The following is a 21,445-nucleotide window of genomic DNA, read 5'->3' on the forward strand; positions in this document are numbered from 1 at the left end:
CAACAAGTGGAAAACAGCCGGACACTTTCTCTGCTCTGGCATTTATTCATTAGTCTGGTGATGTAAAGACTTAGAAATTTAGAACGGCTGTTATCACTGCTGCAAGATGTCAGACAATGATCACTCAGATTCTTTTAGAGCCACCGGCTGTCACTAACTAAAACACACAGTTTGTGTTTGGTAATGAAAACTATTTTTATTGTCTTAGAGGGCTTGTTTACGTCCTTCCCTTCTTTAATTGGTATATTAAAAAAGCTCTGCTCTCGTAGTCTTGATGACTACGGCTGACTACAGGTTTTGGTTTTAGTTAAGACTCAATTCAAGCTGAAACAGCTGATTCATCCTTTAGTCAATTGATAGACAATAAATTAATTTGAAAAACAAGAATCGTTCAGTTCAGATCACAGAGGAAATTCTTGTTGCAGCATAAAAACATAAAACGTAGAAATAGAAATAAAAAGAAGAGTAAAGGTCTGAAAATAACCAAAGTTATTACATTTTATCCTGAAAGAGACATGAAGGTATCAAATATCACAACAATCCATCCTATAGTTGTTGAAATGTCTCAACAGAAACTAAAATTGTCAACCTGATAGTGGCACTAGATGAACAATCATGTGAACACCAGCAGGATTCATCCTCTGGGGAGCAGGAATGTCTGTACATCCATGTGACAGATGTTGAGATATTTCACTGAATAAGAAAAATGTTTGACATGCAGTTGACACTAGAAGAAAAGTCAGAGGATCACTGCATCATTAGGATGTCTCCATCGGGAATCTTGAATATCTGAAGCCAACTTCATGGCAATCCGTCAGATAGTCGTCAAGACATTTCACAACTTGCTGCTGGACGGTTAGTCAGATACTTTCATGGCAATACAACCAATAGTAGTTTGAAATATTTCAGTCTTGACTAAAGTGGTAGACCAACATTTCCATCCAGAAGAGCCATAAAAATACAAAACATTTGCAGGTTCCAGCTTCTTTACTCTATTTTATGTGATTGTAAATGTAATATTGTTGGTTTTGAACTGTTGGTTTGACAAAACAAGTGATTTGAAGATGTCACCTTGGACTCTGGCAACTTCTGTCAGGCGTTTTTCACAATTTTCACATTTTTTTAGGGACTTGTTACACTACAATACATCAATTATAATTAAGAATTGGTTGTAGCCCTGATGTCAGTCCTGCACATTTTGTTCCAACAGTATCAAAAAAACTGCTCCAGTAGCAGCTGCAGCTCCGACGCAGGGTACATGTGCAATAAAGGTTTAGCATGATGACGACACATTTCCAAAACTACAAGTCATTACTATGTTTTTCTTTTAGCTGCTTTTCTGTCCATTGATTCACTTACTGTAATAATGGAGATACTGAACAGAGCAGAACAGGGAACAGTTGGTGTTCTGCTTTTGTCCGACTCTGCAGCACATTGACTTACAGTCAATAATAGACCCCAATAGAATCCTTATCTCCTCTGATTCAAAGACCTGGTGTCAAACAGCAGAACACATGACTCTTTAATGGCTGAACTGGGAGATTACAGGACGGAAACACAATTGAAGACTGTGGATCAAAGCTGGGAGCTTTTTATTTGCAATTATTTGGTTTCTCCGCGGCACAATGGAAGGCGATAAAAGTGTTTACCAAAATGTTACGAGAGCCAACAAAGAGAGACCAACGGAGAGGGAGGGAGGGAGGGAGGGAGGGATGATGTCTGTGAGTAAGCTGTTAATATCACACCATGGTGACCTCAGTAAAACATGCCTCCTCTTGAGTTTGTCCACTCAAAGTCCTGAACCAGATGGGACGCAATAAAACCATAAGATCAAAAGAGAAAAGCGACAGTTTGTATTTCCGTTGACAAAACACACTACAGTAAAAAACTCAAAACCTTTATCTGTCAGGAAATGAGAGATTTTTAATGTTTTTTTTACTGAACTCAATTGTCTTTATTATCTTGATTTTTTTAAAATGTATTTATTTACAAGACATTAAGTGACTCCAGCAACCAACATGATCATATAACAGATCATGATGTAGTTCCTCAAATTCATCAAAAGATGCCGATTACATCCTGTAACTACTGTAAGAATACAGCTGCTTCTCTGTCTGAGGTGCCTTGTTTTTTATATAAATCTTTACAAAAAACTTCAACTCAACAGAGTTACATCAGAAAAACAAAAGTCAGAATTCTTTGACTAGATTTTTTTTAAAAACAGCAGCCTCCTTTGATTACTGCACAATTCGTCCTCACCACACCAGGATTACCTTTATATTTGCTTACCTCTTGAAATTATATATGTACTTTTATACAACCGTTTCACCAATAATTGTATTCCTGTGAGGATTAAAAAAAAAAGCATTTGAAGCATAAATTTGACACTTGTCGTAATAATTTATTTTAAGGCTCCGCAATTTCCTAATAATGACAAAGTCAGACATTATATTATTATTGATGAACCAGATGATCTGGAGCTGAAAAGAAATAGAAGATGAAATGCATTTTGTTTTATACTGTCCTTTATATCTGAGAAAGGACTTATTTAGTTAAATAAATAAAGAATAATTGTTACCTTTTGGTCAGGACATTTTTACATTGTTAGATTATGTACATACAGACAAAATATGTTGTACATCTATATATTGACAGTCTTTATTCTTTTTACATGTAAATGATAAAACATACCATCTTTTCTTTTGTTCAAGAACCAGAGGTCTTTATTTATATAGTATTACTGTGTGTCATAATGTAATCCTCACTGTAATCCCATGTGAGATTTTCAACAGCATAAACAAAAATTAAATTATTAATTTCAAAGATTCAGATTCAAGATTTAGTTTATAGTGATTTTCTTGTGTATTTGCACACACATAAAAAACAAAATGCTGTTCCTCAGCAGCACTGCAATAAAGGAAAGGATAAAGATTTACTATATATCTAAAAAAATCCCTTTAAAAAAATGATAAAAACATATAAATCCCAAGACAAAAAGTTAGCAGCACAGTGCATTAAAGTGCATTTAGAGAGAAAAAAGTCTAAACACCTCTAATTAAATAAACATAATAAATAAAGTTATTGTTGTGATTAAAATATTGAATAAATCATACGAAATACTATTTTATTGCAGGTTTTTCCAGACTGTCTCTCTGCTTGTGTTCAGGGAGGAACCCCATCGTAGCAGAAGTCGATGAAAATGAGAGTCTGCTGCTAAACATTTAATGAAAACTCAATAAAGACAAATACAAAGAGGCATCAGTCAGACTGTTGTAGATGAATGGCTGTGACGCCGTCCTCCCTCCTCCTCCCTTCTTGATTGGTTTTTATACGTTATCTACTCAGGGGGAAAAATCCATTTCAGGTGCTCATGCAGCGGCGCAGGGACAGATGGTGGCATATGTAATGATTACAGAATCCCCACGTTAAAATACTTTAATTACTAAGTCAATAATGCCTGCAACAATTGCCGGACCTTTAGTGTAAAAACAACAGAAGGCGGAAGGCAAACTTTGGGCCAATGTTTAACCAGAACTTTGCATTAGAGCTGATGGAGACAGTCTCCATATGTGTCACTCTCTCTCTTTCTCTCTCATTGTGCTGCAGGTAAGACTCATACACAGTATATCTGTTGTATTTAATGGGAGAGATAATTATAATTATTGTCATTTTTCTGATGTTAGAACAGTAGACTCAGGTTTGTAAAATCTTTATCTCAAAACTGTTATGAAAGTACATTTTAAATTAAAAAAAAGAGGGTAATATTTGACCTCCAGATGTGAATGAAAAGCATCAGTTTCCTGTGAAACAAGAAACACAAAGACCTGGTTAAACTGGTTCAATTCTATAACGAACAATAATCTTCTGATAGAGTTTTTTTTTCAGGCTACAAATGACAAAATACAGTATGAAGTCTGGAAATCAGATAATATTTTCCCTACTATACTACTGCTAATGCAGATACAAAACCTTTCTACCATAAATATATAAAACAAATGTATAAATTATTAACTCATCTAAAGTCAGAATAAATAAATAGAATCATATTTAATATAATAGATTTATTAAATTTTATTTCTAAAGTATCAATTTTTAAATGTATTAAATGTATACAGTAAATGAATGAATGAATGAATTTATTTGATGATCTAGAACATACAGATTTAATACGGTTACAATCACTGAGGATTAAATCACAAAAAAGGCTTATTTCCATTATGTTCCTCCACATATAACAAACAATATGACAAATACATGCATGCCAGCAATTATACAGTATACAATACTTACAGTGGTGAGGTAGGACGGTCAGCATGCCCCCTTCATTGTGTATATCAGCTTATACATTACTGAAAAAAACACCTTTTCAAGGCCATGTTGAATATGTGCTCTGACGTGACGAGTTTGTTCCACGTTACAGCTGCAGGATAAAGGGATTAAATCTTACAGTGAAAATAAGTAAAAAATGTGTTGAACTGCCTCTTGTTAGATAGATAAATATCAAATAAATATCTAAAAAATGATATCTGTAAGTGTTTGTCTAATGATTCATGACATACTGTGAACACATGGTGGGTTTACTGTTTGTGTAACAATACCACAGTTTCTCCACCAGGTGTCACTGCAGCACTGATACTGTCTGAGGATCCTAAAGTACATTTACTCAAGTACTGGACTTAAGTACAGTTTTGAGGTACTTGTACTTTATACTTCCACTCCACTACATTTCAGAGGGAAATATTGTACTTTCTACTCCACTACATTTATTTGACAGCTTTAGTTACTTTTCAGATGAAGATTTGACACAATGGATAATATAACAAGCTTTTAAAATACAACACATTGTTAAAGATGAAACCAGTGGTTTCCAACCTTTTTACAAAAAGCAGTGTGTAGTCGGGGTCACATTTCACATGTCTATGAGTTGTTAACAGCTCCACCAAATAGTGATTTTTCCCTCTAAACTTCTCACACGCTTTCATTTCAATAAATGTTCAAATGATCCAATATTTCAGCAAAAATCAAAGATTAGAGAAAAAGTCCAAAAACTGAAAACAGATTTGTGTATCAGAACTTTGTTTTTTCTTCTTTCCTCTCCCATTAATCATCTCACCACCCCTCAGATTTATCTGCTGACCCTTTGGAGGGGCCCGACCCCTAGGTTGGGAACCACTGGACTAAACTAGCTAACTGTATATAAAGTAGTGTAAACTAGCTCCACCTCCAGCAGCTACAACAGTAACATGCTGCTCTAACACTGATGCTTCACTATTAATAATCTAATGATGTCATATATAATAATATATCAGTCAGAGGGACCAAACCACTACTTTTACTGCAATACTTTAACTACATCAAGCTCATAATACTTATGTACTTTTACTGCAATACTTTAACTACATCAAGCTCATAATACTTATGTACTTTTACTGCAATACTTCAACTACATCAAGCTCATAATACTTATGTACTTTTACTGCAATACTTCAACTACATCAAGCTCATAATACTTATGTACTTTTACTGCAATACTTTAACTACATCAAGCTCATAATACTTGGTTCTTGTTTGTTCTTGCAGTAAAACCCGTGATTGTGCAATATGTGAGTTTTCTTTTTGTATATTTATATTGTATTGATTGTTGTATTGTAACACCCTTTTTTTTTGGACAAGTCTCACTTAAAAAGGAGACTTTCACCTTGAATGAAGGATAAGAGCACACAGATGACAAAAAACTGAATACAATAATGTAATATAGTTAGTTGAATGTGTCACCTCTGGTCCTGGACAGTAATTTGCTGTTTAGAGTTTCCAGGCAAAGCAGGGATGCACCGATCTGATACCAGTGTTTAATCAATAAGCTGTACGTCTCACTGTGTGGAAGATACTGGGATCATTCTTTCATGTGTAAGAAAAATAAGGCTTCACTTAAACATTGCTTTCCTACCTTTGTAAAACAAAATGTAATAAACAAATGCATAGATATAAATTTACAGAATTGTTATTTATCAAAATAACGATATCTGATACCAGATCGGCCCATCATCATCCAGCTATTTGAGTCAGTACTGGACTGATATCCGATATCAGTATCAATGCATCTCTAGCATGTACTGCACCCCCGTCTAGTCCTACCCAGGCAACAGGCTTTAGACAGAAAGCGTAGCTCTCCAGACGTCCATCAGAGGGCAGCAAACCCCCGTTTTAAACCTCCATCAGCACTGACGGAGCCAGTGTGAGACTGAATCCTCTGTGTGTTCAGGAAGGAGACGGTAGATTGGTTTGTCTTTAATAAACGTCTCTGAAAATGTGTTCCGGTGCAGCAAAGCCAAGGTCTCCATTAACAAAAATTAACTGAAATTTAGTGTCTGAGAAACTATTCACTGCTATATTGATTTTTGGTACATCAGGTTTGCTGCGGTTTACACTGTAAAGGCTTCCTGAGAGGATTTGTCAGTCAGTATTCTGTTATGTGCCAAATGCATCATTAACTACTTTTGTAGATTAGTACAATACTAGATAAAAATGTTATATTTGTCACACAGTAATTGTACAAATGTTTCTTAACAAGGATCCGGCTCAGTCTTTAAAATGTTCATTTCAAGGTCACCACTGAAAAATCCTTTTTAGTCTATTTATCAGTTATAATAATTAAAAAAAAGAAGTTATTTATGGGAAGTGAGGGCTTTTAAGGAAACTCAATCCATGGATGACTCCATGTTAAATCAATAAATTCATTAACGAAATACAGAATAACAATAACAATATCTGAAATTGTTCCATTTATAAGGTTTATTGTGACCTACTGTGTTGTTTTCTGTGACTGATATCTAAATAACAACCTAGATGTCTGTGTATGAAGCTTCTTAAATACTTTTCCACAATATATTAAAAATGAAAACAAGCTTTTACAATTAAATATATATTTTGAAATGAAACCTGTGCTAATTAAATTTTTTACATCAAGAATGGATTAAATGGCAACATGAAAGGAGTCACCTGTGGTTACATCTCTGTAGATGTATGGAGCCTTTTAGCGTCTTTCAGCTCATTGTTTTGGTTTTTACAAAACATTTACTGTATAATTCAGTATTTTTACGAATCCATAACGAACTAGTTAAAGTTGCTGCTCTGTGGTTCCTCACATTTGCTCCTTTTTATCTACTCAGGTGAAATCATTTGACATTCATATGTCGGAATAAATCACAAATAAACGTCCTCTTTCTTACCTCGGTCAGTTGTGTTCCTGCATGTTGTTGTCACTCTGTCACTGATTACTGTTGCTGATCTGTTTGCCACGACCTCCAACATTAAGGCTTCATCTGGATATTCAGTGAGGAGACATTTCTACAACAATCAAACAAAGTTTTATTCAATACAGTCTTACTTAATAAAGTAATAATCTTCCAGAACTGAGCATAGATTGAGGATTGTTGACAAATTGCAGTTCGCTTTTCATTCTTTTTTTAAAATTTTTTTTAGCCTTTTTATTGGATAGTGGGCAGTGAGGAGACAGACAGGAAACAGGGGGGAGAGTGAGATGGGCATGACATGCAACAAAGGTCGCAGTTATGTCGCATGCAAAGTAACCATTTGGCTACACGGGGCGCTCAACAGGTCCCATTTTGATCAAGTGCAGCACTTTTTCTTGTCACTGTTTTGTAATAGTACTAAGAAGCATGAATGAATGGTGATCGAGAGGCACTCAGGTGGTACTTGTATTAACCATTCTACTTAACAAAGTACTCGGTTATTAAAACATGACCCGGCTGAACCTCTGCTGGAATCCATGTTTGATATCACAACAGAGCCAAGAATTTTCTTGTTCAGCACGATTTATAATTAGAAACTGAAACACTGGATGGAAGATTAATGATGCCAAGTTGAATTAAATCCAATAAATAAATTCAGTTACAAGATCTATTTAACTTTTCTGGAGAGTTTTGATTATTTATCACTTCCATCCGTGCAGGTGAAGGTTAGAAAACAATCTGCATTTCCACGACAACTGGAGAAACTCAGTATGCAAATAAAGATCATGCAATGCGACTGAAAGAAAAGCTACTAAATGGATCATGTGATGAGATTTTTTTGTTGCTGTTTCTGTTTTTTTTTCAGTTATCAAGGTCGAGAGTTAATTACTTTTCTTTGTGATGTTATTTTTATGCCCAATCAAGCTCAAATCAGAATAAAGAAAAAAAAAAAAAAGAACAGGTGTCTTTCATTTTCAAGCGGGCATTTAACTTCCGTACAGTCGGTGTACGCATTAGATTATGAGACAAAGATAACTGAACGATGATGTAAGTGTTTGGAAGCAGCGAACACTGGGAGGCAACATGAGGACAAGCTGCTCATAATTACTGATTTCCAGGGTGTCTGTTAGTCGAGTGGCGGCATATCACATAACCATTCACAAACCCCCCAAAAATTCAAACAAATCAAGCAAAAAATCCTTTAAAGTTTCATTTTCATACAGTGGTTGTGACTCAAGGATCTGTACACATAAGAAAAACATTCAAATACAATAAAAATAAGAAAGCAAAACATTAAAACACATTAAAATTAAGATCATAGTGCACTTGTGCAATAACTAAAGGCCAGTTTGGCCTCTTTAATCTCTGCTGTCTAATTTCTGTGTTCCAGCATTTTTCCAGAAAGTTTCATCCCTGATGTTTTACTGTGAGAGCAGCAGCAGCAGCGGAGGAGTATCGGAGGATCTCAGGGAACGGGATGGTTTTAGTAGCTCTGTGATATAAACTGGGGCTGAACCATTTAGAGCTTTGTAAACCATTAAAAGAATTTTAAATCTATTCTAAAAGTAACTGGGAGTCAGCGTAGAGCAGCTACAGTTGGTGTAACGTGCTCACTCTTCCTGGTTCTGGTTAAAAGGCTGAAGGCCTTTGAGTTGAAGTTTGCATATTGATAAAAAGCAAAATGCGACAAAGTGCAATGGAAACAGATACAGCGATTAAATCATGACGTCCACCTACGCAAGAGACAAAAAAGATCAGATCTTTGTGGAGCGAAATGTTATATTTCCATCATGTTTTACTTTTCATCGTTTGAGGTTTGACTGCTGCTTTTTTGATGATGTCATCTTGTCGCTTCTTCTGAGATGGTTTAACGGCCCCAGCTGGAAAAAAAACATCACCAGCTGTTTATCTCCAATGAACCGACTCCAAAGTCCAATTTTCTTGTGCCGATATTCTGGAAACTCAGTTAAAGTTTGTGCTGAATTTAGACTGATTTGGATTTCTTTGTCTCTGCATCTCTACAATCATAATCAAATAAAGGCAAAATATAAAATAACTGAAACAAAGACACAGAGATTTATTAAACATATAAATATGTTATATGTAATATATATAAATAAAGGAACAATGAAAACAATTTCATGTCTCTCAGTGCTTCACTTTGTCCAGTGAAGCTGCTCGTGTTCCTCCTGTAATCCTGGTCCTGAAGTGAGAACAGCTCGACTAAACCACACACACACACACACACACACACACACACACACACACACACACACACACACACACACACACATACTCAGCTGTGTGTGTGTGTGTGTGTGTGTGTAAATGCTGCAGGTATTTCTCTCCCAGGTGGTGAATATCTTGTAGAATTACTGTGCAAACATTTAATACACGACACAAGCAGAAGGAGCGTCGAGCGTACGTGAGCTTGTGTCAACCTTCATTTTTCAGAGATCAGATTTTATTTTTGTTTAGTCTGATTTTGTTCATTTAATTCTTGTTCTGTGTAGTCTGTCAATACAAAAAGAAAAGAAAATAGTAATTACAGGCTTATGATTTGATATTGCAGTTAGGTAATTATAAACCCGGTCATTATATAATGTTTAATGTACAGAAGTTAAAGGATGAAGCTGGTTTTTATTCTGTATTTATCAATAAATCCACCTCTCAATACTTTCTCGTGTGTCTCTCAGGCTCAGGCCCATTTGTTTCTGCTGTAGACTTTAAATAAATCTTTAATTTGGATCACAAATATATAGATTCATGTTTATAAAAAGGCTCAGCTACACACCACTGAAACTGGAGTAAATGGTGGGGACTATTTCCAGTCGGGGATTAATAAACATCTGTTGCCATATTGAATGTTTACAGCAGCAGGATGATGTTTGTGGGATTGATGTTCATGGTAATAAAGGAACTTGTCACATGTTCGTGTTTTTAACTGTTGTTTGGACAACAGTGGAGCTCGATTACACGATAGTAGGATAATAATAGTAGGATCAGTTTTTTGTTGGTTTTGCTCTTTTTATAGAATCTGTTGAAGTGAGTGCTTTATTCTTTAAATGAAAATAAATGACAGAACTGGACCTTCGGAGGACAGTGCTTTAGTATTTTCCATTTTGATTTTGATTTATAAACCAAAAAAAAGCTTTTCATGCCGCTTATTTTCAAGAGGTGACGTTTTTTTTTGTTTACGAAACACTCGAAACAACATTTTTTCTGGTTTTATTTAAAGAAATTACTGCTGGAGTGTGTGTGAGAGAGAGAAAGTATACCTGAGTGTGTGAGCTCAGGTATGATTTTTTGTTCACTGTACAGCGTACAGTGAACAAACAAACAAACTATTCATCCCCGTCGAGCCTCATAGAAACGACTGTACACACGACTTTAGAGGCTTCTGCTCTTATACGACTCTTTCCTGACTCGGCTCACCTTGACAAACCAAACAGACATTAACAAATCTGCTAATTACGTCCTCAGCCAAGACTCAGTAGCTGCTTCATCACGTCAAATAATGTATGAACGCTTTCTGTTTTCTTTACTGTTATTAAAACTGCGCATATTATTAGTGTTTTCTTTTGCGTTTATTTGTCTTGTAAACTGAAAAACAGTGCATCATCATCGTCACGCAGACACACAACACTGAAAAGATGAAGGAATATAACAATGTAGTAGTTTGCCCTTCATTTAATGCAGTTTCTAATGTGAATAGATGGCTTATTGCTTCATTCTCTTGCATGGCACAAAACAGAACAGGACATGAATAGCACCTCGAAGTAAACAAGACTGTCTGAGTCAGTGACGAATAAAGTTACAGAAAAGAGAGAAAAAGGAACTATTCTTTGATCACAATGTGCCATTTACACCCTGTGTATTCAGCCTTTAAACATCCAAGGTAAAAGCTCCGGCTATTCTTTGTGGACTTAATTGCATCTTTTATTTGTTGGTCTGAATGAAACTGGGAAGTCTTTCGCTATATGTGTCGTATCTTTGTTCCACCGATGCAATAACTGGTGAGAAAGTGTTCAATGTTGTACAAAAAAACTAAACTACAGCCAAAAACTCTGACTTTTCCTTTAAAATCTGATACGGTACAGATCAGCGGATGTGTTATATTACTCGTCACTTTACTTTCGGTTCCATCGAAGTTGCTTTTAAACAACAGAATCCTCCACACACACACACACACACACACACACACACACACACACACACGCTGCATCTTTTTATTCAACATGTAGAAATAGAAAATGAGGCATTTGTGCTTTAACAGGCAGGTGTGCTACAGTTTGGAAGAAGTCCTGACCTCTGCTGCACGATTCACACCCATACTGTCACGATGTGGTTTGTCCAAGTGGGGTTGCCGTACCTAGCTGTCCAAGATGGCACACAACCTTTTTTTTACCTGTTTTAATCACCGGGTCTGTGTGTTCTGGAGAGGAAGAAACCTCTGCAGATAATTTGGCTCCTGGTAAAAACCTGCTGAACGATGAAACACTGGAGTAATGCTAACCAGGAGAAGCTGGTTGTTTAACAATGAAGACAACAATTCCCATGATCCCACGCTACTTCACATCGTCATCACACTCCGTCTCTTGTTATTGCGGCAGAAATGACATATTGTGCATTTAATGTTGTCTTCACTATCAACAGTCTCCTCCAGCATCTTCTTGTACCAACAATTCAGTCATGACAAAATGATTTTGTATTATTTATGATGCTGTTCTTACAGTACACGTGGTATTATCACTACATGGTGCACAGAGCTGTTGGTTTAGATCGGCATTAGCTGCATTTCCAGACTTGTGTGCCGAATTCAAATGGAGTGAAATAAATATAAAAGAACCAAAACAAAGCCATGCTTAAAGAGGATGCTATAAAAACCAAAAAGTAACCATATATACATGAGGGATAACACTAAATAAACCAAATAAAATGCAAATAATAAAGTAAAAACAGACAACTGATTGTTGATTAAGGGGATCAGCCCTCAGTATGAACTAACACCTGAACCTGCAACACATGCATTTTCTAACATTTACTGTCAACAGGATATCATCTTTATATCATTATTACATTTTAAAACATTTTGTTTGATACATGTGTTGAGATCAGGTTTGTTGTTTCTGGTTTAACCTCATGGCAGATATCTTTTCTGTGTGGTTTGTCCTTTTTATTTACAGCAGCTCTACGCCAGTCTATTAGGAATTGAGGTTGTTAGAAATTTCAAATCTGACAAATCACAATATAAACCATTCATGTTATCTACATCACAACCTTGATGTAGCAGCGATGTGTGTGTGTGTGTGTATATACTCTCCCCGGCGTTTATCATGTGTTTTACCTCATTCATACTCAGGAACTTTCAAGTTCACGCACTCTTTTTCCTATATATTTTCCACCTCCTCGAAAGTAAAGACTCCTTTCTCTCCTGCATTAAGAAGATGTCTGCGCCGTAATGAGCTTTTATAAGCGGCTACCATTTATGCCGCTGGAGTGCTTTGGCCTCTCCTTGAATGGGAGGAGAGACAGTGGGACAGCAGGAGGCTAATGAATGTTGGGTGATGAGCAAAACATTTCACACACGGCTCCAGTATCCTTTCATGGAGAATAATTACTTTTTTACTTTTTTAAATATTTATTATTGTTAATTATTATATGTGTGTAAACTAAATGTGTAATCTAGTGTGTGTAAACTAATTACAAACATATGCACGCCAACCGAATGGATCAAATATTGATAATATATGTTTGTGACTCTCAGAAAAATGTATTCCGCTATTTTTCCAATGATTATGTGCAACAAAAATGCTTCCTGGGCCAGTGTGCATCATGTGTGCATCATGTGACGCACCCGGAAGTTGTGGTTACATGATTTGGTCACTATGTCAAATTGGCTTCGCAGCCCGGCACTGTTCCTGGGGGCCGCTCATGGATGTATTATAAAAGCTGGATACCGGACTAAAAATGGCGCCCATTCAGTCCTATAGGAATTGCGCGCCTGGCGCATACACCAAAAAAAGTTTCTAGCTTCTGGGTAGTGTTTCCCCCGCTGGCCCTGCCCGCGAGCTCTCATAGACTTTACATTGTGATGACGTCACAGTTTTTTAAATCGAGGAAAGTTTTACAAACATAAAACCTCCATGGATCAAAAGGTCATAATAGAAAGAGTCATAATTGACGTTGTTTGCAGTTCGAGGGGTCCTGTCAACAGTTTTACAGGCGTCTCTTTTACAATGAGGGTCTATGAGGGAAAATGCTTTTTGGGTCGCAGGGGGATTTTTCACTGCAATACCGCGAGTGGCCACTGGGAAAAATTGGCTGCAAGGCAGAGTGGCGGCGCCCTATCCAGCTCTTATTATACATCCATGGGGCTGCTGGATGCTACAGTGACTTCTTGTTTACATAGTTGGTTGCATATTATTGGACCGTGCTACAGATGTTTCATAGCAACTGATTTACACAATACTAAAGTGTTTATGAGCGAATTAAGTTTTAATGGCGCAACCTGATTTAGTATCTCACTACAAGTAGTAATTAATAATTTAGGAATAATTTTACGCACAAACGTATAAATGGATTACGATCAGCTGGTGCAGCTCCGTCCAGAACACCTTGTCGTGTATGTCACTCGACAACATTTTATATTTTTTGCTTTTTTTTAAGCCTTCACTGGATAGTATGGTGGCCTTCAGGACTACAGCTGCTTGATGAGCAGATGTGGCTGCAGGTGATTTGTTAGACTGATCCATGGATTGTAATCTGATACACAATCAGAATGAACTTGAACAACAACAAGCAGAAGTTGTTGGCGTCAAAGTGGAATTTTCGACAGAATGAAATAAAGGTTTGTATAAATATCTTTCAGTTCAAGAAAATGTATAATGAAAGAATGATTAGACTGTATGTAGTTGTCAGGTAATGAGTTTCCTTGAACTATTGTGTTTGGCTTTTGATTCTTTTGTTTCTCATGTTAGTGTAAGTATTGGATGTACAGACCATCTATTTCTATTGTTTATTTATGTTTTGAGTGAGGGGCAGGAAAAATTTTCTTCTCCCTGCTCCTTTTCAGTCGTGGGATGTGTGAACTCAGTTGTATTTTGATCATAAATTGCTTTTTATTTTTTCTCTGGATCTGTGCATTACCAATAACGGAACAAATAAATAATGAATGAATGAATGAACACATTTGAGACCTCTTTCTAATCGTCTTAGAGTTTTTCTTCCTCTTCTTGAAATAGAATACAAAAGTGCACTGTACCGTGGCATTCACATAGCTTGACACGTCTCTGATTTGCTGGATCACAAGAATTTTGGAGACGTAAATCTTCACACAAAGAAAGAAACCTTCAGAGAAACGCTGGTACACAGTCCAGCACAGCCACAAGGATAATTCTGAGGTCTTTTTTGTTTGTAACAGGTAAGTTGACCAATAGGGCCAAGCTTTGTAAAAATTCACAAAGAGTTTCATTAAAGAAGACCCACCACAAAAGCTTCAAGTAAGTGAAGGATCGCTGTGACACTTCTTCTATACAGCGTTATGATCATATGAATGCAAGAATGAAGAATAAAAGAGAATTCACTTAAGTAAATATTCAATCCAAGGGCACAGAGAGTATTGTTGTTTGCTGGGCTTTCACATGAATAGCAGACAATCACTTCTGTAAGACCTTCTCCCTTGAACCTTGAGCAAATGGTTTCCATTTCTTAATGCCACTTAATGCATCAGAAATACATTTCAGCCTGCCCTGTTAATGGACATTGAACCGGCAGACTGGTGTTAAGAAAATCATAAAAATGCAACTTTTTCTTTTCCAAACCCTATACCCCCATAGAAATGATTCCCTTTTACACAACTCACTCATCAAGGGGGGAAAGTATGATTCTTTTTCATTATTTGCCCTTGAGCAAACAACAGCCATGTTTTCCTCCAGTCTCTTAAGAGGGAGGAGAGGACATTTGTTGCGAGCCACTTAGGAGGAAGAAGCCTCGTCTTTGAGTTGCAGTGAATAAACATCTAAAAACCACCAGCATGCCCACGACGAAGGTGTTTCTGGTGCTTTCTATGGATGATTGAGTGGGGACGAGTGTGACAAAAAAGTGAAATAGTATTTCAGTTAGTAAATTAACCTCTTCCACTCCACTACCTATTTTGGAGCCAAAAAAGACTAAAATGACCCAATAAATTAAGTACAGAAATGAAAATGTCTGCAGCTCCTGAACCACAGTGACTCTATATGCATAAATAAGGTCTCGTCAGACAGGAAACCTCCCAAAGTTTCATTGGAAGTGTCAGAAATCCAGAAACAAAGCAGAAGGTCTTTGAAGTCAGTAAAAACTGAGATGTTTTTCAGGCTTAATAATTCCATGTCTTTGTCTGTAAAGATTGAGGGCATGGTGCTCAAAATTTCCAGGCAAATTTCCAAAAAGAACTTTTAGAGATTCCATACTGAAGACCTCACGAAACTGGACCAATACTGCAAAACCTAACGCCTAAAACCAAGTCCAGCAAAAACAGTCTCCAGTATATTCAACCTCCAGAACTCAAAAGCTGCCAAAGAGCTAAACATCCAACTGAGCAGACTTAAGCTAAAGCACGACCCCCTTGACAGGACCCTGAAGGGAACTGCGGCACTCAACGCTGGCCGTTGCACACTCTGCAGCACAGTACTGTGCCCCTGTCTAGTCCAGGTCATCCCATAAACACCAGCCCAGCTTAACACAACCATGGGAATCATAACCGGGAACCCTTGGCTCCCTGTACTATCCAACATAACACCCCCGCATATCCAATGAGTCACACTTACTCAAAGGATGCTCCGAAAGGTCAAATATTCCCCCCACCTGCCAATCCATGCAGACATCTTCAATCCACCTACTGATCGTCTTCCATCTAGATGATCCCACCCGCTGACTTTATCACCCAATCTGCTTGGGAAAAGGAACGGGAGTCCAAGGATGCCCCCAAACAAACATCTGGTGTCAGACTCCACTCAACAGGTTCCCGGTACCAACATCCCAAGGAGAAAGTGATCAACAGATTCAGGGCCAGCCACGGCCCCTGATTGGCCAGTCTTCACAGGTTTGGCAGCAGCCTGAGCCCACTGTGTGCTTGTGGAGAAAAATTAACGACTAAATATAGTAAATAAATATGATCCAGTTTATTTTTCAGTATAAATAACTAATAAGTTCACTGTGAGGATGGAAAATCTTGTGCACAAGAGTCTGAAACTCCTGATACATGGTTTGATCATGTGACTCCAGACTGACACATAAGAACGTTTTCTAATCAGATGCCTTTATCAGCAGTAATCAGCATCATCTGTCTGTGCTTTCCTAAACTGTTATACATCACTGTTAAACAATAATGATGTTTAATGACATCCTGGTCACCAGAATAAAACATTGGCACTGTACGTTTCTGCAAACCACAGAAACGTTGAATATCTACATTTAAACACGTAAAATATGTATCATATCAACATTTCTAAAGTGACGTAGTTCACATGTGATCTATATGAGTTGATCTTTCCTATATAGGAGGAGGAGGGACAGGTGGATGGTTAGTAAGTTTGTTGGAAAGTTGGAAATCAGCAGAGAACACGGTTCAAGACCACCCTGAAACCGAAACCAATGTCCGCTTCCCGTTTCAACAAAGCGAGTGTTTTTAGCGAGACGTCAGGACATTTGCAGCCGTTTTTCTAGCGAGAAAACCAGCTTTTTTTTGTGACACATCGGCTGTTTTTATTTTATTTTAATTTTTATTTTAACCCAAACCATGATCTTTTTCCTAACCCTAACCAAGTGGTCGTTGTGCCTAAACCTAACCAGACCTTAACCACAGCGTTGTCACACCATAAAACATCATTATTCAACGGGTAGAAATGTTAATATGCTACGTTTGTAGAAATGTTGACATGATACGTTATTCATGTGTTGAAACGTATATATTCAACGTTTCTGTGGTTTGCAGAAACGTTCGTTTTTCTTCTGGCGACTGGGATGTTAATGATGTGACAACGCTGTGGTTGAGGTCTGGTTAGGTTTAGGGAAAGATCATGGTTTGAGTTAAAATGATCACTTTGTTAAAGGTTTCATGGTTTGCCTACGTAACCTCCAGAGTTGTCAGAAGTCTGCTGAGTTGCTCATCAGGGGGAGGACCTTAGAGAGACAAGAACAGCCTGTTTCAGACAGAGACTGAACTAAGTTTTTAACTGTAAATCATGCAAAGATATTCCAGTAGAGATAAAAATACCAACCTGTAAATGTGCACAATATGTCCCCTTTAATAAAATATCATGACAATTAATCGTGATATTGATTTTAGGTGATATTGCTCAGCCCTTACCGTATGATTTTACCTGCTGACTGTCCACAATAATTGACCCAGACTGGAACAAACCGGCTCCATCTCGGTCTAATCATATTCACAATCGGCTCAGCCGTCGCTATGTGTGTCCTCGCCTTTAGTTATTTTAATTATGTCGTGTGGTGAATTGTATTGTGTATATAATTTATAGTTTGGACCAAATTTTGCATCGCTAAATGTTTTATTTTCTATTTTCTCTTCAGATAATTACTGTATGTATCAGTCTTGGGAATTTATTGTTCGTTGAAAAAAAAGGAAGAAGCCAATTACAGATCCTGGATGTACATTCCTACTGTGAGATGTTTTATTTAACGTTGTGTTTAATGCCAGAACCGGTCTAACTGTCCACTTTGTGTGTGCATGTGTTTGTTGTGCATGCCTGTGTGTCTGTCTGCCTACCTGTCTGTCTATCTGGAGTATAAAGGAGTATAAAGGAGTATTTTGTGTTTCCGTATTGTCGTCTCCCTCCTCTCTTCCTTCTCTGACCTTCTATTGTGAGTTGCTTGGAGACTGACAGAAAAGAAGCGCTGTCCAACCCCTTTATATATCTCCATCACTCCCCTCCTCCTCCTCCTCCTCCTCCTCGCATCCATCCATCTATCCGTCATCCGGCCCCTGTTTCCCTCCGTTTCCTAACCCCTTCACCCCTTCATGTCTCTTTGTTTTCTCTCTTTCCCTTCAGATATCAAACATGCTCTCACTGTCTTCTAGTATTCACAGCACCGAGTCATCCTCCCATACAATGTTGGTGGTGTCTGGGTAATAGGGTGCATACACACACACATAGACACACACACACACACACACCCTTTATTCACAGCTTTTCATTGTCCCCACTCTCTCATTCACACGGTACGAGACATTGGCCTTGGGATAGATGCGTGTTCGACCCTCCTTGCCCTATGAAACATTTGATTTCTATCCGTCTGTCTGTGTGCGTCTACATGTGTTTATGCACATGCAACAATCACTCAACTTGAGTCTATACAACTAAAAAATTGAATTGATCAACCCCCCCCCCCCCCCCCCCCCCTTCCCAGCTGAGTGGCCGTCAGCGTTTTTATACCAATACAAGCACCAGCTATAGCGCGATTTGATTGATTCCTATTTGTCTGTTGTCTGTTTTGCACCTGTGTTGCTGGGAATGAATGGGAGGAATATGTCACATAGTGATCTTTCTCCTCTTAACAAGCCAATTTATCAGGTGGCTCCTAGGTCCTTGGTGAACGTGGGTCTTTTCATTACCCAGCCTCTCCCTCTTTTCCCCTCCCTCTTTATCTGCCAATTCAAAGAAAACCTTCAACAGAAAAACAAAACTGGAAAAAAAAACCTCTTTCCTTATCATAAAGAAAAAAGGAGTAAATGACAAGAAAGGCAAAAGCTCCTTTTCTTTACAGCTGGGACAATGAAAAGAGGGTGAAGATGATTCTTCTTAATTAAGGAGCGGGAAGATATAGCTAACGAGACGGTTCTAATTAAGAGCATCCTAGCGAGGTGACAAGGTGATGCTGAGAAGCGAGAGTCGGGAGGGGGATACATAACAAAAACGTTTTCAGTTTAGCATCCAAAACCACAGAAAGGAGCAAAGCTGAAATGCGAGAAATGTTCATCAAACGCTTTGCTTTTGCCTTTGCATAATTACCGGTTTTGTGCCATTTGAATGGTCTGGATGACTTCTTAGCGCCGGCTTCCAGAGCCGGACTCCCGGGTGATGGAATATATTTCCCCAACAAGTGTTGAGCCCGTTCCTTCACCCGTCGAGCCCTAGAAGCTGACACCTGGTAACAAGAATGTAGCTGCTGCCCCTTCTCCCTTTATCCTTGAGACCCATTCAGCTAATCAACGGGCAGGTTAGATAGAAAGTATGAAAGCAAGACAGACAGACAGGGGCGGGGTGAGTGGATGTAGAGCAGGATGGATAATTAAAATTATATGTGTTGTAATCAGAAATCCACAAAAAGAGCATCCTAATTAGCCTGTGTGGTTCATGTATTAACGGTGGATTGTCTTCCTGCTGTAACTGGTTGCACTGTAACACTTTATTATTATTATAATAATAATAAACTTATGGCAATTATAAAAAAGAAAGTTTCAAAATGTTTTGGACTGAAACAAAGAAGCAAAAGTCAGATAAAAGAAAATAAGCTAAAAGAGTAAAATATTAAAGAATCTAAACATAAAGAGATAAAAATAAAATATTAAAACATTGTCAAGTAAAGTAAAATTGAATACGAAATTATGTATTTTTGTAACAGTGACACATTTTTCAGTGTTTTGGTTTTGTATTCCAGCACAAACAATGACTACAGCGGAAATTTACGAAGCCTGTCAGAAATTACCATAAAATTAACCACCGACAAATTAAACACCACACTAAACTGAAAATTTAAGTTTTGTGCCACTTCAATTTTTCAGTTTAGTGTGGTAATTACTAGGGGTGTGCCCAAATACAAATACATTATTCGGCAAAGCACAAATAGTGGGTTTTATACAAACATTTGTTTCACACAAATATTTTAAAAATGATTTGTTGGGGGTGTTCCCCAGAGATAAAGCTGAACTACTGACACAAGTAAAGTGCTCCCAACGGACTCTCCATAACCTGTTGTTCCTCTTCTCCTTTCCACAAAGTTAGGTTGTAAAAAATAGGCAATAAATGAAAAATGCAAAGCAATAATCACCTTTGAAGTTCTTCTACATGTTACATGGTGTGCTGTCTCTGTGTTATGGATGTATAAATAGGTAGAGGTCTGTCTTAGTAAAGTTTTAGCTCAGTAATCAGCGCAGTCGTCTATGATCTGGGAGACTCCAGTTCAAGACCCGATGCATAAGGTAGTTTATTCATGAACATTTATTGTAACACTTTAATTTTCTAAAATTAAAAGTGTCATAAAAACAAAAACAGTATTTTTAAGCTTCTTTCCACTTTTATTCGAATACAAATACAAATACTGGGATCTCTGCACATCCCTTACATGGACACCCTTACACCCACAGTATTTACTAACACTGTGGATGTAAGTGAGTTCACTGGCAGTTCATCTGATTTGCATAAAGTGCTGCCAAATAACAGCTGATACCAGGTTGTTTTAATGTCTGAAAAACAATGAAGTGAAACTTTTCTGTTGCTGAACTTTGCCAAGAATTTGACACCAAATATTAAAAACTGTACGCTGACCTTATTTATTTATTTCAAAATGTTTGATACTCTCTAGTCCCCTAAAATTGATGGAATATGTATAAAAACGGATTTGACTCCCACACTGCTCATCAGATGTAGAAGTGAACAACATCAAATTAAAGCTCAAAGAATATGAATTTAATACAAAGTCAAAATAATGAAAAACACATCAGTGTCCTACTACTTCCAGACCAGTCTGTATACTTTGATCTGTCTGGAAGCAGCACAGTTTATGAACCCGGCCAAGCGCATTTTCTTCTCACCCAATTCTCTGAAATTTACAAGGAATAAAGATCATGTGAATACTGATTCAGTCCAATGCAACCCAACACAATAACCTCCATGACTTTGCCATCTGCAAAAAAACAGAGTATTTTTGCAGATGGCAGTCATCTTCTTTAAAGCTGTTTTGATACTTGGTTTGATTGTTCTGAGTCCAAACATGAGGTTCATGTTTTGGACATGTAAATATATAAAAATTACACAATTATACCGGATTATACAACACAATATCTGTTGCTCATTAAGTTTACTTTGCATAATGAAGAGTTTAAGGCGACAACAACGATCGTGTAAGTTTACTGTCACGTTGTAATAAACTCACAGTCTCCTGTGTCAGACTGTTGTGATGTAGATCTG

This window comes from Thunnus maccoyii, chromosome 17 (assembly GCF_910596095.1).
Source record: "Thunnus maccoyii chromosome 17, fThuMac1.1, whole genome shotgun sequence".
In the NCBI taxonomy this organism is placed as follows: Eukaryota; Metazoa; Chordata; class Actinopteri; order Scombriformes; family Scombridae; genus Thunnus; species Thunnus maccoyii.